Here is a 14,314-nt window from a genome sequence, read left to right as displayed (position 1 = left end):
AGCCTGGGCCACGTAGGGAGATCTAGTCTACTAAGAAAAAAAAAAAAAAATGCTCATACACAATGACACTATCTTTCTGATCCTGTCTTCTACTACTCCTAATTTCCCCTAATCCTCAAGGTAGTTACATTTCCCAATCCTCCAGGTAGTTACAGGCCCACTTCATTCCACTAAGAATTTTCCAGTAGTCAGACTCTGACCTTCATGTCTTAGCTCATATTGTTCCTCTTCTCTCCTATCCCCTTGCTTCCACTACCAGATTGTGAAATCTTTGAGAATGACCATCATATCTCACACCTACTTCACTACAGTGCCAAAAGCAATGCCTTTCTGAGCAGTCATCCATCCACATAAGAGTTGGCTGACAATGAATGGGAAATCCCCTAGGACTACAGGTCCTTCTGGATAAGGAGTCAAAAGTGCAGCGCTCTTCACTATTACAAAAAAGTAAATCGCTCAATATATATGTATTGAGCATCTTTTAAATGCTCCAAAGCATCTTAGTTTGTTAAATTGAGTCTTGAACCACTGTAGTATCATATAGTAAAAATATGAAAAACTGTACTCCTGAACTTTTAATTTCCAAGAAGAATGATTTTTAAATTTTAATCAATTTTAAAGACCTGATATAATTCTTGTCTAGGGAAGAGAGGATACAGGAAGAAGTAGAATTAAATTTAATTTAAATTAACTGAATTCAGGCACTGGACTGATACATGTTACACTGTTCTCTCCCTGGTCATTATTTTAATATTTTAAACTACAAAGCAGGAAGATAAACTCACCATATTAAAACAAAATATTTTTGTTTTAGATGTTAAAGATTTAAATTTTAAATAACCACTTCGTTTTCTAAGCTGTTCTGCAGAAATCTACAAAATGTTAAACAGAACAGTACAATTAATGGCAGCCACATAAAAACACAGCAGGATTCCACTGACACCAGACATTCTTCACACACTCTAACAACTCTGGTGCTCTTGTTATCAAAGATTTGAGCTCTTCTTCAAAATACATGGTATGGGCAAGGCACAGTGGCTCACTGCCTATAATCCCAGCACTTTGGGATGCCAAGGCAGACAGATCACTTGAGGTCAGGAATTCAAGACCAGTTTGGCCAACATGGCAAAACCCTGTCTCTACTAAAAATACAAAAATTAGCTAGGTGTGGTGGCACACACCTGTAGTCCCAGCTACTTGGGAGGCTGGGCATGAGAATCACTTGAACTCGGGAGGCAGAGGTTGCAGTAAGCCAAGATCACGCCACTACATTCCAGCCTAGACTACAAGCAAGATTCTGTCTCAAAAAAAAAAAAAAAAAAATTGTTTCCTTCCTCCTTTATCAGATTTGGCACCTTTTCAAAAGCAGCATGAACATATACTAGAGACAATTTTCAAATTCTATTCAAATTCCTTCCTACTGCGTGAAACAGCTATACAAGCATAAACTATTTAATAGCCGGTACAGAGGTTATTTGAACATGGTTTTGCAGTCATCTCTTTTAACACTGAGAAAAGCTCGGTGCCTCTTTGGCTCTAATATTCCTAAAAGGCTTGCTTTATGAGGAACAAACTCTAGGTAAAAGGTTATGCATTATAAGTGAATATTTTTAATTTCCTGGCCAGTAGTGGTGGCTCACACCTGTAATCCCTGAAATTTGGGAGGCCAAGGTGGGTGGATCACTTGAGGTCAGGAGTTTGAGACCAGTCTGACGAACATGGTGAAACCCTGTCTCTCTACTAACAATACAAAAATTAGCTGGGTGTGGTGGCGCACACCTGTAATCCCAGCTACTCAGGAGGCTGAGATGGAAAAATCACTTGAACCTGGGAGGTGGAGATTTCGGCACTACACTCCAGCCTGGGTGACAGAGTGAGACGCCGTCTCAAAATATATATATACTTTTTTTTAAAAAAAGGAATTTCATTCCGGACTCTTGCCTGCCTTACTCTATATGTAAATGCAAAAATCCCCCCTTACTTTGTGGGGATATTGTGGTTCACAATAAAATAATATATAAAGTATCTAGCCCTAGCACAAAACAGACATTCAATAAATGGTGGCTATTTTTATTCTCAGATATATTCCTTGGTATATGATATTCCTTGGATGTTGCTGCTATCAAGGTATAAACCCAAACTCAACTCAGAATCCTCAAGTGTCTAAATTCCACATTCCACCAAGCTAGAACCAGGGTGGATATGGAACACTCAGGCAACACAGGACACTTAACACCCTTGCCCCCAGCCTTATGAGGGTGAATGTCAATTATGCTGTTTTAATCAGCGAAAGAATCTCTGGACTCACAAAGTAATTCATAAAGCTGCAAACTAGTCATCTTTATACACAATAAAGAAGTAGCAGATAGGGGGCCGGGCGCGGTGGCTCACACCTGTAATCCCAGCACTTTGGGAGGCTGAGGGTGGATCACGAGGTAAAGAGATCAAGACCATCCCGGTCAAGATGGTGAAACCCCGTTTCTACTAAAAATGCAAAAAATTAGCTGGGCACGGTGGTGCGTGCCTGTAATCCCAGCTACTCAGGAAGCTGAGGCAGGAGAATTGCCTGAACCCAGGAGGCGGAGGTTGCGTTGAGCTGAGATCGCGCCATTGCACTCCAGCCTGGGTAACAAGAGCGAAACTCCGTCTCAAAAAAAGAGGAAAAAAAAAAAGAAGTAGCAGATAAAAGGAAAAGGCTTCTTTAGAGAGATTACTGTTCTTTATTGTTCAAACAATTACATATAATTTATCACTTTTTCATAGTTAATCATACTAGCTTCACCATACAGTTCTGGACAATTTGAGGGAACAGAATGACATAAAATGTATATGTACATCCATAATACCTTGCATAGTTTCTAATAAAGAGACATGCAGAGTTTAATCTATACCATACTTGTCTCAAAAGTGTTAAGATAAATCAAACAAGTGAGGCAGATTATTCCAACTGCTGAGAAAACAGCACTGAATAGAATTAGCAGCTATCAGAGAAGAAGTTGATAAAGTAACCAGAACCTAGTTCCACTCCTCCTCCATCAGGCACTCAGTATTCTTAATATCCTTCCAATCAGAGGAAAGAACAAAATTTACAGTAATTCATTAGTTTTTAACTTGGGAATTTTGAGAACCAGCAAGTTATTATGCTAAGCTATAAAACTAAGGTAAAAAGGACGTAACAAGTACACTCCACTGGGAGGATATACATTTTAAAACAGAAGACAAAATTAGCTTAAGATTTAAAGCAGAGGTTTCAAACTAGACTGCAGCAAGAAATCACTGCCCACAAATCAGTTGTGTTCAGCCCACGCATTAGCGTTTTTTAAATTTTAACTGCCAGTATTTAAATTTCATGTGAAATTTCATGTAAAATTTGATGTCTGATCTCAAATACCACTCTTTGAGGGGAAAAAAATTAGATCTGACATTGGGTACATATTCCCAGAAAGATAATCACTTGAACTGAAAGAAGAGTTATCCTCTTTAAATTGGCCTGTGCTCTCTAGCTTGCTCGAATCTCCACCTAGTCCCATTTTACAGATGAAGAATCTAAGCTGAAAGATGCTCAAAACCACAGAACCAGCAAAATGCCTATTTGTGAATGTTGCTTACTCCAGGGTGTTCACTTTTGAGGGCTATGCAACTCAACTTCCAAATGAAATGCAATTAATGTTGAAAAAGGTATCTAAAAGACTTGTACATGAATGTTTATAGCATTTTTATTTATAATAGCCTAAAATCTGGAAGCAATGCAAATGTCTATCAACTGTTAAACAGATAAACAAATTGTGGTATGTGCATGCAATGACAAAGGCCCAGTACGGCTGTTCAGGCTGAGCAAGGTGGCTCACCCCTGTAATCCCAGCACTCTGGCAGGAGGATTGTTTGAAACCAGGAGTTTGAGACCAGCCTGGGAAACATGACAAAATCCCATCTCCACAAAAAATCAAAAATTAATCAGGCATGGTGGTGGGCACCTGTAGTCCCAGATACTCGTGAGGCTGAGGAGGGAGGATCACTGTAGCCCAGGAGGTCAAGGATACAATGAGCTATTATGGTGCCACTGCACTCAGACTGGGCAACAGAATGAGACCCTGTCTAAAAAAAAGACTCAACGAATACAAGACACAATATGAGTATCTCAAAATTACTGTTAACGAAAAGAAGTCAGACTCAAAAGACAACAGATTCTACCACTAGATTTATATGAAATTCCAGAGAAGACAAAACAATAGCGATACAAAGCGAACCAGTGACTGGAGACAAGGGCAAGGAGAGAACTGAATGAAAGCGGCATGAGGAACTTTCTGTGGTGATAAAAATGTGGGAGATGTAACAGTGATTAGATGACAGCATGTATTTGTCAAAACTCAAAACTGGCTGAATTTTCTTTTATGTAAATTATAACTCAATAAAGCTGAATTTTAAAAAGAGGTGTTTAGAAAATAATAGACAACTACCGGGAATACTACTACCTGGGAAAGCTTGGGAAAACTTTAGGAAAAAGGTGAATTGGACTTTATTATAGAACAATTTCTAGGTACATAAGAAATAGAAAACAGGGCACACAGGTAGTCACATTCTACACTGTGGCCTTCAAAGAAGTAACATCTTTGAATACAAAGGAAAATGCTTCATAAAAAGAAACTCACAAAAATGGATAATTAGTATTTGGACAGGTATCAAAAACTAGTTGATCTTACAAGATTTCCGAGAGGGAATCAACTTATATCATTATTTATATGCAAAATAAGCAGATAATGTGGAAGAATTTATTTTGTTTTGTTTTTAAATAAAACATAATGAGAGATGGCACACACCTGCAGCCTGAGTTACTGAGGAGGCTGAGATGGGATTGTTTGATGCCAGGAGTTTGAGGCCAGCCTGAGTAACACAGCAAAACCCCATCTCAAAAAAACAAAAAATAGTAATACAGCAAATGAAAAGGAACGGTAGGGGCAAAGAGAAGCCCAAAGAGGCCAGGTGCAGTTGCTCATGCCTGTAATCCACGCATTCTGGGAAGCCAAGGCAGGTGGATGGCTTGAGTCCAGGAGTTTAAGACCAGCCTGGGCAATGTGGGGAAACTCTGTCTCTACCAAAAAAAAAAAAAATTAGCCAGGCATGGTAGCACACACCTGTAGTCTTAGCTACTCATGAGGCTGAGGTGGGAGGATCACTTGAGTTCAAGGTCAAGGCTACAATGAGCCATGACTGTGCCACTGCACGATCTTGTCTCAAAAAAAAAAAGAAAGAATGAAATATAACCCAAAGGGAATAAAGAGAGGGAGGGAGGTGGAATAAAGAGAGGGAGGGAGGTGAAATAAAGGCAAAAGACACATAGAGTCAGCATGAAAGGTACCTTAGTACCAACACATTAGAAGAGAGAAGGCGGAACTAAAAGAAAAATGAAACACTAGAGGAAAAGACCAATCAACCAAAGTCAGAGGTACAGGGAGCTACAGAGAAAAAAGAATGGAGACATGACGGCGTAGAACAGACTGAAGAGAATTCGAGGACAAAGTGAAAGCAAAAAAAACCTATTTCCTCCTGAATCTTATAAATCAGTTTCCTCCTCTTCCATTCTCCCTCCCACCTCTGCCTTCACTCAAACCATCTCATACCCAACTCCACACTACACATCTTTTATACTTCAACTGTACTAGAATGCTTCCTTCACTAATTTTCAAAACTAAGTTGAAACATCACTTTTTCTATGAATATTCAACTTTCCCCAGGCAGAGTTAGCAGTCCTTCTTCCATATTTTCAGAACATTTTGTTCTGAAAAACTATCGTTAACAGTAGGTTGTGATGTCTATCTCTTCTCCTAGTCTATGGACAACTCTAGTAGAGGATTCAACGGTAAAGATGAAAACCTTACTAAAAAGTAGTTTAAAAAACTGTACAGGCTGGGTATGATGGCTCACGCCTGTAATCCCAGCACTTTGGGAGGCCAAGGTGGGCGGATTGCCTGAGCTCTGGAGTTGGAGACCAAACTGGCCAACACAGTGAAACCCTATCTCTACTAAAATACAAAAAATTAGCCAGGAGTGGTGGCATGTACCAGTAGTCCCAGTTACTCGGGAGGCTGAGGCAGGAGAATTGCAAGAAGCCGGGAGGCGGAGGCTGCAGTAAGCCAAGATCACGCCACTGAACTCCAGCCTGGGTGACAGAGCCAGACTCCATCTCAAAAAAAAAAAATGCTGTACAGCTGGGCACAGTAGCCCACACCTGTAACCCCAACACTTCAGGAGGCTGAGGCAGAAGGACCGCTTGAGTTCAGGAGTTCAAGACCAGCCTGGGCAACACAGTAAAACTCTGTCCCTACAAATAATTTTTAAAATTAGCCACATGTGGTGGTACACACCCATAGTGCCAGTTGCTCAGGAGGCTGAGGCAGGAGGATCGTTTGAGCCTAGAAAGTAAAGGCTACAGTGAGCCGTGAATGTGCCACTGCACTTCAGCCTGGGTGACAGAGCAAGACCCTGTCTCAAACAACAACAACAACTGCACGAGTCTACCTCGTTTATACCACACAAGTAGGATGCTAGAAGCCCTGCTGTATTAAGGAATTCTACAGTGAATCTTTTCAAAAGTATATCTACCCTACTCCTAGTTCCTCCCCATATCATTAAGGACCTTTTTAAAAGTTTTATTTTTGTAATGCTTTAAATTTCTCAGTAAATGACTAACCTATAACAGAGAAGGCAGTAATTCCATCAGGAATGGTGTGTAGCAGCCAAAAGAAGGAACTGCTTTTATAAAATAAAAGGAACACCTCAAACCCTCAAACAAAACATTATACTGAAGAAAACAAGTACACAACAAGAATCTAAAGAAAACTGGAGGACAAAAAAACAGCAAGCTTTACTATCACACTGGTCTTTAAGAAAAAAAATTTTAGGCCGGTGCATTTGCTCACAACTGTAATCCCAGCACTTTGGGAGGCCGAGGTGGGTGGATCACTTGAGATGAAACCCCATCTCTACTAAAAATACAAAAATCAGCCAGGCTTGGTGACAGGCACCTGTAGTCCCAGCTACTTGGGAGTCAGGAGAATTGCTCGAACCCAGGATGCGGAAGTTGCAGTAAGCAGAGATTGTGCCACTGCACTCTAGCCTGGGTGACAGAGCGAGACTCCGTCTCAAAAAAAAAGAAAAAAAATTTAATTAAGAAATTAAAAATTAAGAAAAAGAAATCAGCAGGCCAGGCGCGGTATGGCTCACACCTGTAATCCCAGCACTTTGGGAGACCAAGGCGGGTGGATCACCTGAGGTCAGGAGTTCAAGACCAGCCTGGCCAACATGGCAAAACCACGTCTCTACTAAAAACACAAAAAAATTAGCTGAGTGTGGTGGGGAGCTGAGACAGGAGAATCTCTTGAACCCAGGAGGCAGAAATTGCAGTGAGTCGAGATCATGCCACTGTACTCCAGCCTGGGCAACAGAGTGAGACTCTATCTCAAAAAAAAAAAAAAAGAAAGAAAGAAAGAAAAAGAAATCAGCAAACCTGTGAGGCTTTCATAGGAAATTGTCAAAGTCTGTAATACCCAAATATAATTTAAAACATGACTTGATAACAAAAGGTATAAAAGTGGTTTTGGCGTTGAAAAGACAGAGTGTAGGATGATTTAAGTTGGCAAGAATTAGTAGGGAGAGCAGTAGTTTAGAAAGCAGTTTAGGAAGGAGAGTTCCAATATAGATTTTGGAAGAAAATGCATATAAGTCTTGGCTGCTGATACCATTGCCGCACCCTGCATCAAACTTGCTCCAAACTCTAGCCTACCCCACAGAGGTGAATCGTCGGACTTTCTAACAAGAATGATTTTACAGTGCCCCCGACCTGAAAAAAATACCTGGCTATGCAGATGAATAATTATCCCAAATCTATATAAAATAAAGAGATTCCATCCATATTTGCCAAATATTAAGGACAAATCCAAAGACCAAAACACAACTTTTTTTTTTTAACACCTAGAAGGAGTATTCAACAAGTGTAACTAATGGAGTTCATCTGAAAACAAATTAACAAAGGAATTAGAGATTTTTTAACATCATCAAAATAGCTTCTCTACAAACTTTTTTAAAAGAACGGATCAACTTTAGAATGAAGGCTTTTTGTTTGAACAGACAGCGATTTAATTCCTCCTTTCTAACTAAGACAAGCCCAACATCTCTAATAGTAGACTTTATTACCTTACAGATAAGCAGTTCTTAGCAAAGCATGCACTCATTTAAACAGTTCAAGAGCACTACAATGTATCAGGCAGTGTGAGGTAGTGAATATACAGAAATAAAACACAAGACTCTGACCTCAAGGAGCTCACAGTTTAATAAGATGACAAGCCAGAAGAAAATCGAATGCAGATTTGAGAGGTGGCTTCGAACAACCCAAAATTTTAGCATATTCAAAGTACAACAGTTTAAGAATACAGTAACTAAAAATTTCCCAGTATCCCCTTGTGAGACGGAAAACATCATTGATCCCTACCACTATAAATTAATAAACTGAGATTACCTGTAGTCATCTAGCCAGACCCTAGACTAGCTAGAACTAGAAACAGATTGCAGGCTACATGATGCTTTTCAGTTCATAAAGGTCAATACATTCTCTTTTCTAAACTTTTATGCTTCCACTTGAAATCTAGTCCAAGTCAACAAAAATGGTGAAATACTACATTAAAAACAAAGCAAAAGCTATCAAAAAGTTAAGTATTTGCCAGTGTATATTTTTAGATTATGGCATCTCTGCTTCACTAGGCACTTGACATTTTCCCCGGAAAAAGAGAGAAGGTAATCTGTATCTTTACGAGTCTGGAAAAAGCATCCTACTCTCTTTAAGTAATTCTTCAAGCATCTCAGGCAATGAGCACTCAGTGTATTAACAGCTTCTAAATTAACTGTATATTTGAATATAAGAACGACATGTGTTGACTATTCACGTGACTATCATCTCTTGAAACAGCTACACAGTTTTGTTAAGGATTATAAGCTAAATGTGCTTTGAAACCTCAAGAGGACCATATCTTGAATGTATTAAGATTCTTAGGCATCATATCTTATGGCCAAATTTTTCAATCAGAATGCTTCTCTAAAATCAACAGGACTTGTACCAATATTTGCTTTAAACAGCTTTTCAAGAAAACATTTATATGTAAATGAAAGTAAAAATACAAAATACAGTGTTGCCATATGCTCTTATACTTAAAATTCTTCAAGGCAGGAGACAGGTACAATCTGCAAATGCTCAAATTTACCTAAAGTGTCTACTTGTGCATTCTGAAATACCTTAACATCTAAGTACTTAAAACTCAGTGACTGATGTCTTACAACAGGGGTTGACAAACTATAGCCGTGGAAGCACAAATAGAGGCACAGCCTGTTCTTGTAAATAAAGTTTTATTGAAATACAGCCCAAAAATATGTAGAAACATATTTATTTTCTACAGCTGTTTTCATGCTACAGATTGCAAAGTTGAGTAGTTGTGGCAAAGACTATATGGCTGAAAAAGCCTCAATATTAACTATTTGATCCTGTACAGAAATAAAAGTCTGCCGACCCCTGTTTTAAAATAATCAGAACTAATTATCTGACAAATTTATGTCTAGTCTAAGAGTTTATCTATCCCGAAATTAGCTACTGAATATGGTAAAAGTGTCAGTGAATTGCTCCTCGAAAAAAGTCCAAGTTCAAACCTACATGGAAACAAGCCACTGCTAATTCATTTCAAAATCACATAATTGGCGGGGCACAGTGGCTCACACCTGCAATCCTAGCACTTTGGGAGGCCAATCCGGGCAGATCATTTAAGATCAGGAATTCAAAACCAGCCTGGCCAAATTGGTGAAGCCCTGTCTCTGTTGAAAATACAAAAATTAGCTGGGCATAGTGGCACATGCCTGTAATCTCAGCTACTTGTAGGTTGCAGTGGGACAGGATCACGCCACTGCACTCCAGCCTGGGCAACAGAGACTCCGTCTCAAATATATACATATATTATATATTTTTAATAAATATATAAATGACAATCTTGACCAAAAATTAAGCTTTAAAAGCAAGTGAATTTAGTTCTCTTTTAAAAACTGAACTACAAGGCCAGACGCAGTGGGTTATGCCCTGTAATCCCAGCACTTTGGGAGACCGAGGCAGGCAGATCACCTGAGGTCAGGAGTTCAAGACCAGCCTGACCAACATGGAGAAACCCCATCTCTACTAAAAATACAACATTAGCCAGGCGCAGTGGCACACATCTTTTAATCCCAGTGACTAGGGAAGCGGCTGAGGCAGGAGAATTTCCTGAACCAAGGAGGCAGAGGTTTCAGTGAGCCAAGATCACGCCATTGCACTACAGCCTGGACAACAAGAGTAAAACTCTGTCTCAAAAAAAAAAAAAGAAAAGAAAGAAAGAAAAGAAAACTGAGCTACATTAATAGAACCAACACACAAACTCACTGTACTTAATTGTCACTTGCATTCAGTAAGCACCACCAGGAACCATGTTAGTTATTCCTTTACTTCTTACACTGGTGTTTGAGAACCCACCCATCCACCCAGTAAAGTAAGTAGAACAGTGTCTTTATTAAAAAGCTTGCTTTCACCTGACATGACAGAATGAGACGGTAAATGGAGCATCCAGACTCTCTTCTGGAGGTATTTAGCCACCTATATGTTTATGAATCTAAAAATCTCAAAGCTGATCTACCAGTCATATGAAAGAATTATACCCAAATAAGTTATATTTAATCTATTTGCCATTCTTAGAATAAGAGAACATTATATAAGCAATGCTAATTGATCGACTTTATCAACCGAGACAACACTGAAACGTGCCTGGAATATTCTAGGTATCAATGAAGTTTTTAATTTTCACTATACTTCTCTGTTAAACTAATTACGGTATTGTGAAGAGCTACGGTTTCAAAAGCAACGCAGTGCCACCCGATAAAATAAGAACTGATAGGCTGGGTGTGGTGGCTCATGCCTGTAATCCCAGCATTTTGGGAGACCAAGGCAGGCAGATAATCTGAGGTCAGGAGTTCAAGACCAGCCTGGCCAATATGGTGAAACCCCATCTGTACTAAAAATACAAAAATTAGCCGGGCATGGTGGTAGACGCCTGTAATCCCAGCTACTTGGGAGGGTTAACCAGGAGAATTGCTTGAACCCAGGATGCAGAGATTGCAGTGAGCTGCGATCGTGACACTGCACTCCAGGCTGGGTAACAAGAGCAAAATTCTGTCTCAAAAAAAATAAAGAAAAATAAAAACTGATAAACTATTTTTTACTGCAAAAATTATACTTAAGAACTCAAGTTCATCAAATAATCAGGGATTATGTTTTTATGTATCATTATTAACAGAACTGAGTCAGTCATGCCAAAGTACTACAAAAATTGATCAATCGGGACGGGTGAAGTAGCTCACTCCTGTAATCCCAGCACTTTGGAAGGCCAAAGGAGGTGAATCGCCAGAGGCCAGAAGTTAGAGACCAGCCTGGCCAACACAGTGAAACCCCATCTCTACTAAAATACAAAAATTAGCCAGGTGTGGTGGCACACGCCTGTAATCTCAGCTACTTGAGAGGCTGAGGCAGAGAATCGCTTGAACCTGGGAGGTGGAAGCTGCAGTGAGCCGAGATCTTACCACTGCATTCCAGCCTGGGTGACAGAGGGAGACTCCATCTCAAAAAAAAAAAAGAAAAATGAATAATTGATGAATCATTTGCCAATTACTCTTTTTCTCCAGCTAATAAAATAGAAGATAATTCAAATTCTTAATACAGCTAACTCTTCATTAGCTCCTGCATGATCTATCTAAGGCATGTTCCTACACCTAAGGGCTTAACCAAAGATGCATCAATAGCTTGGTACCCTTGACAATACCAATGTGGCCACAGGTTGTAATCCAATGTTAACACAAATCTAAATTAAGTATTTAACAAGGTCAAAAGGAAAAAATCATGATACAATTAGAACAGAATAAGTGATTTTCGAATCATTCATACCATTTTTCCCTGCCTCTGGTGTATATCCCAGCTATTTTGGATTAAAAGATTAAAGATATTTAAAAGCTCAATCAAGTGACAACCAGTTTACGACAGATCACCAGATTTATACAGAAGTCTCGTTTTCTGCTTTTTTAAAAAAAGAAATGCCAAGCCTTGATCCTATTTTTCACCTGCAAGGTATTCGCTGGAGAAAGTCCTAAAGAACCTTCGAAGCTAAATAACTTTCTCTGGGCTCAGTTTTCTTAAGAAGCTGATTAATGTGGGCTACCAACTCATGTGAACAAGACGGGCAAATTACTAGTAAGACTAGGACAAGCACCAGGCCTAATCTTTAAAAGGCATCCTGACTGAAATAAAAAAAAAAAAGAAACCCCGCCCAGCCCTCAACTTTCTCGGCTTTTCTAGTCCCGTTCTCTTTTACAAAATTCAGAAAAGCAAAACTTCCCCTTCACTGCCTGTCTCTTATCTCAGGCCTGGTACAGAAATTCAGACCGCTAGTTATCCAAGTACCTCCTTAAGGTAGTCTTAAGGCTCAAGCCAGCTCAGAAACAGCAGAAAGATTTGCTTTCTTGGGTTAAAGGAGGGCGATTACAGGGTTTGGCGGCCAGGTTTGTCAGGAAGCGTAGGGCCGAGAAAGAGGGAGAATCCAGAGACTGAGCTCCATCTAGTCCCAGGAACCACCCCCAGGGGAGGCTTGACTACCCTCGGTACTTCCCTGCCTCCTCAGCTCGTGTGAGGAGAAAGGCGAGTCGGGGTCAGGCTCCCCTGAGCTACTTCCTGGTCCGATCGGACTCGCCTTCGGACACCCGAAACACCCCCGGCCCGGCTCCCTCGCCCTTTGCCCTGTCTCCTCCCTTCTCAGTGACCCACCACCACTGGTCCCCTCCCATCTAACATGGCCGCCCCGCCCGGCCCACCTCCGGCACAGCCTAACTTATTGGGGGCCCGCGGCACCGCCTCCCCCGAGCCCATTGGTGCAGTGGTCTCCGTCCGCCCGCTTCATTGGACAGCAGAGCCTGCCACTCAGTTCTGAGGTCTCCGCCCCTGAGCCGCTTTGAGCTGCTTTGAGAAGACATATAAACAAATCCCGGGAGGGAGGCCCCTCTCGCCCGTCGCCTCCGAGGCGGGGACAGAAGGGGGAGCGGCTACCCCCGAGACACCCCTGCTCGGACCCCCTCCTAGCTCCAGCCCGCGCCTCCTAGTCTCCTGCCAGCCTGGCTCCAATCTCCGTGGCCCCGGCCCTTCCTCACACGCCCCTCTCTCCCCTCCTCCCCCGCCAGCCTCGCCTCCCCTCCCTTCCCGGGCCCCTCCCACCCGCTCTCTTCTCTGACAGGCCGACTGCCGGCAGCAGCGGCCCGGGGCTCCGAGGCAGCGGGGAAGGGCCGGGCGGCCCGGCAAGACGGACGCCCGGCGCTGCCCACCCTCGGCCTAGCCTGCTGCCTGCCCGCGAGTCCCATCTACCACCGCCGCCCCGCGCTTTTATGTAACCGTCCCGGGCCGGGAGTGGGGGAGGGGAGTGGAGCCCCCGAGACCTGCAGGCCCGCGCCCTCGCACTCGGCCGTGGTGCCGGCCCCCGCCCCACGCCGGCCCGGCCCGGAGCCCCGGCGCTGCTGCCTCCTAGGCAAGCGGCCCTCCGCCCCCCGCTCCGCTCGTCCCCTAAGCCCAGGCCTCTGGGTACTCCAGGCAGAGGGCGACGGCGCTCACCTGTGGGTGTGGGGGCGGCTCAGGGACTCGGTCCGGTTCCGCTGCAGGGGCCACGGCCCCTCTCCATGCTGCCTCAGGTTTGTTTTGTTTATGTCCTTCCTGACGGGTTCCCGGAAATCGCGTGACTCGCCCCCCTCACGTGGGACGCGGCGAGGAGGAGGAGGGAGGCGGGGGCCCGCCGGCTTCGGGCCAATCGCGAGGCGTTCCGCAGCCCGGCCAATCAGGAGCTGGGTCCGGCCGGGCACCCCTGTCACGTGTCGCCGGAGGGGCGGGTTACCAGGAAAAACCAGGAAGAGAGGGCGGAGCGGGGGTTCGGCGCCGGCCTCTGCAGTGTGGGCGTGGGCTGTCTCCGATACCCCGCAGCAGGCCCAGGTTGGGAGAGGATGTTCCTTTTACAAAGGCTTCAAATCCAGCGTTTTATCAAATCTCAAAATGCGCTGTGAGGCCTGAGGTGTTCATTTGCCCATTTTGTAGTTTAAGTTCGCTGAAACTTGAAGTGGCTAACTTGATTAGCGGGGGGATTGTCTCGATGTCCTGGGTAATGGACGACCTCCCCATCTGAACGTCTTAATTAGACACAAACGTTGCCTTTTGTCGTTCGTTCATTCA

At 42.7% G+C, this 14,314-nt stretch overlaps 1 protein-coding gene across 2 annotated transcripts in view; it reads right to left on the bottom strand.

Moving 5' to 3' along the window:
* CREBRF (CREB3 regulatory factor) overlaps window positions 1-13,833 on the bottom strand; it is an 81,301-nt gene extending 67,468 nt beyond the window's left edge. The window contains exon 1 of one of the 2 annotated variants that reach the window (XM_012461154.2): window positions 13,706-13,833. The gene's annotated coding sequence lies outside the window, so the exon portion shown is untranslated. The remainder of the gene's footprint in view (window positions 1-13,705) is intronic. The other variant, XM_012461156.3, reaches the window with a different exon arrangement.
* Between the last annotated feature and the right edge of the window lie 481 nt (window positions 13,834-14,314).

This window comes from Aotus nancymaae, unplaced genomic scaffold, assembly GCF_030222135.1.
Source record: "Aotus nancymaae isolate 86718 unplaced genomic scaffold, 86718_ANA_hifiasm-v0.15.2.pri h1tg000015l_1, whole genome shotgun sequence".
Taxonomy (NCBI): Eukaryota; Metazoa; Chordata; class Mammalia; order Primates; family Aotidae; genus Aotus; species Aotus nancymaae.
Note: the sequence above shows the minus strand (reverse complement) of the source record. Positions and strands in the feature narration are given on the sequence as shown.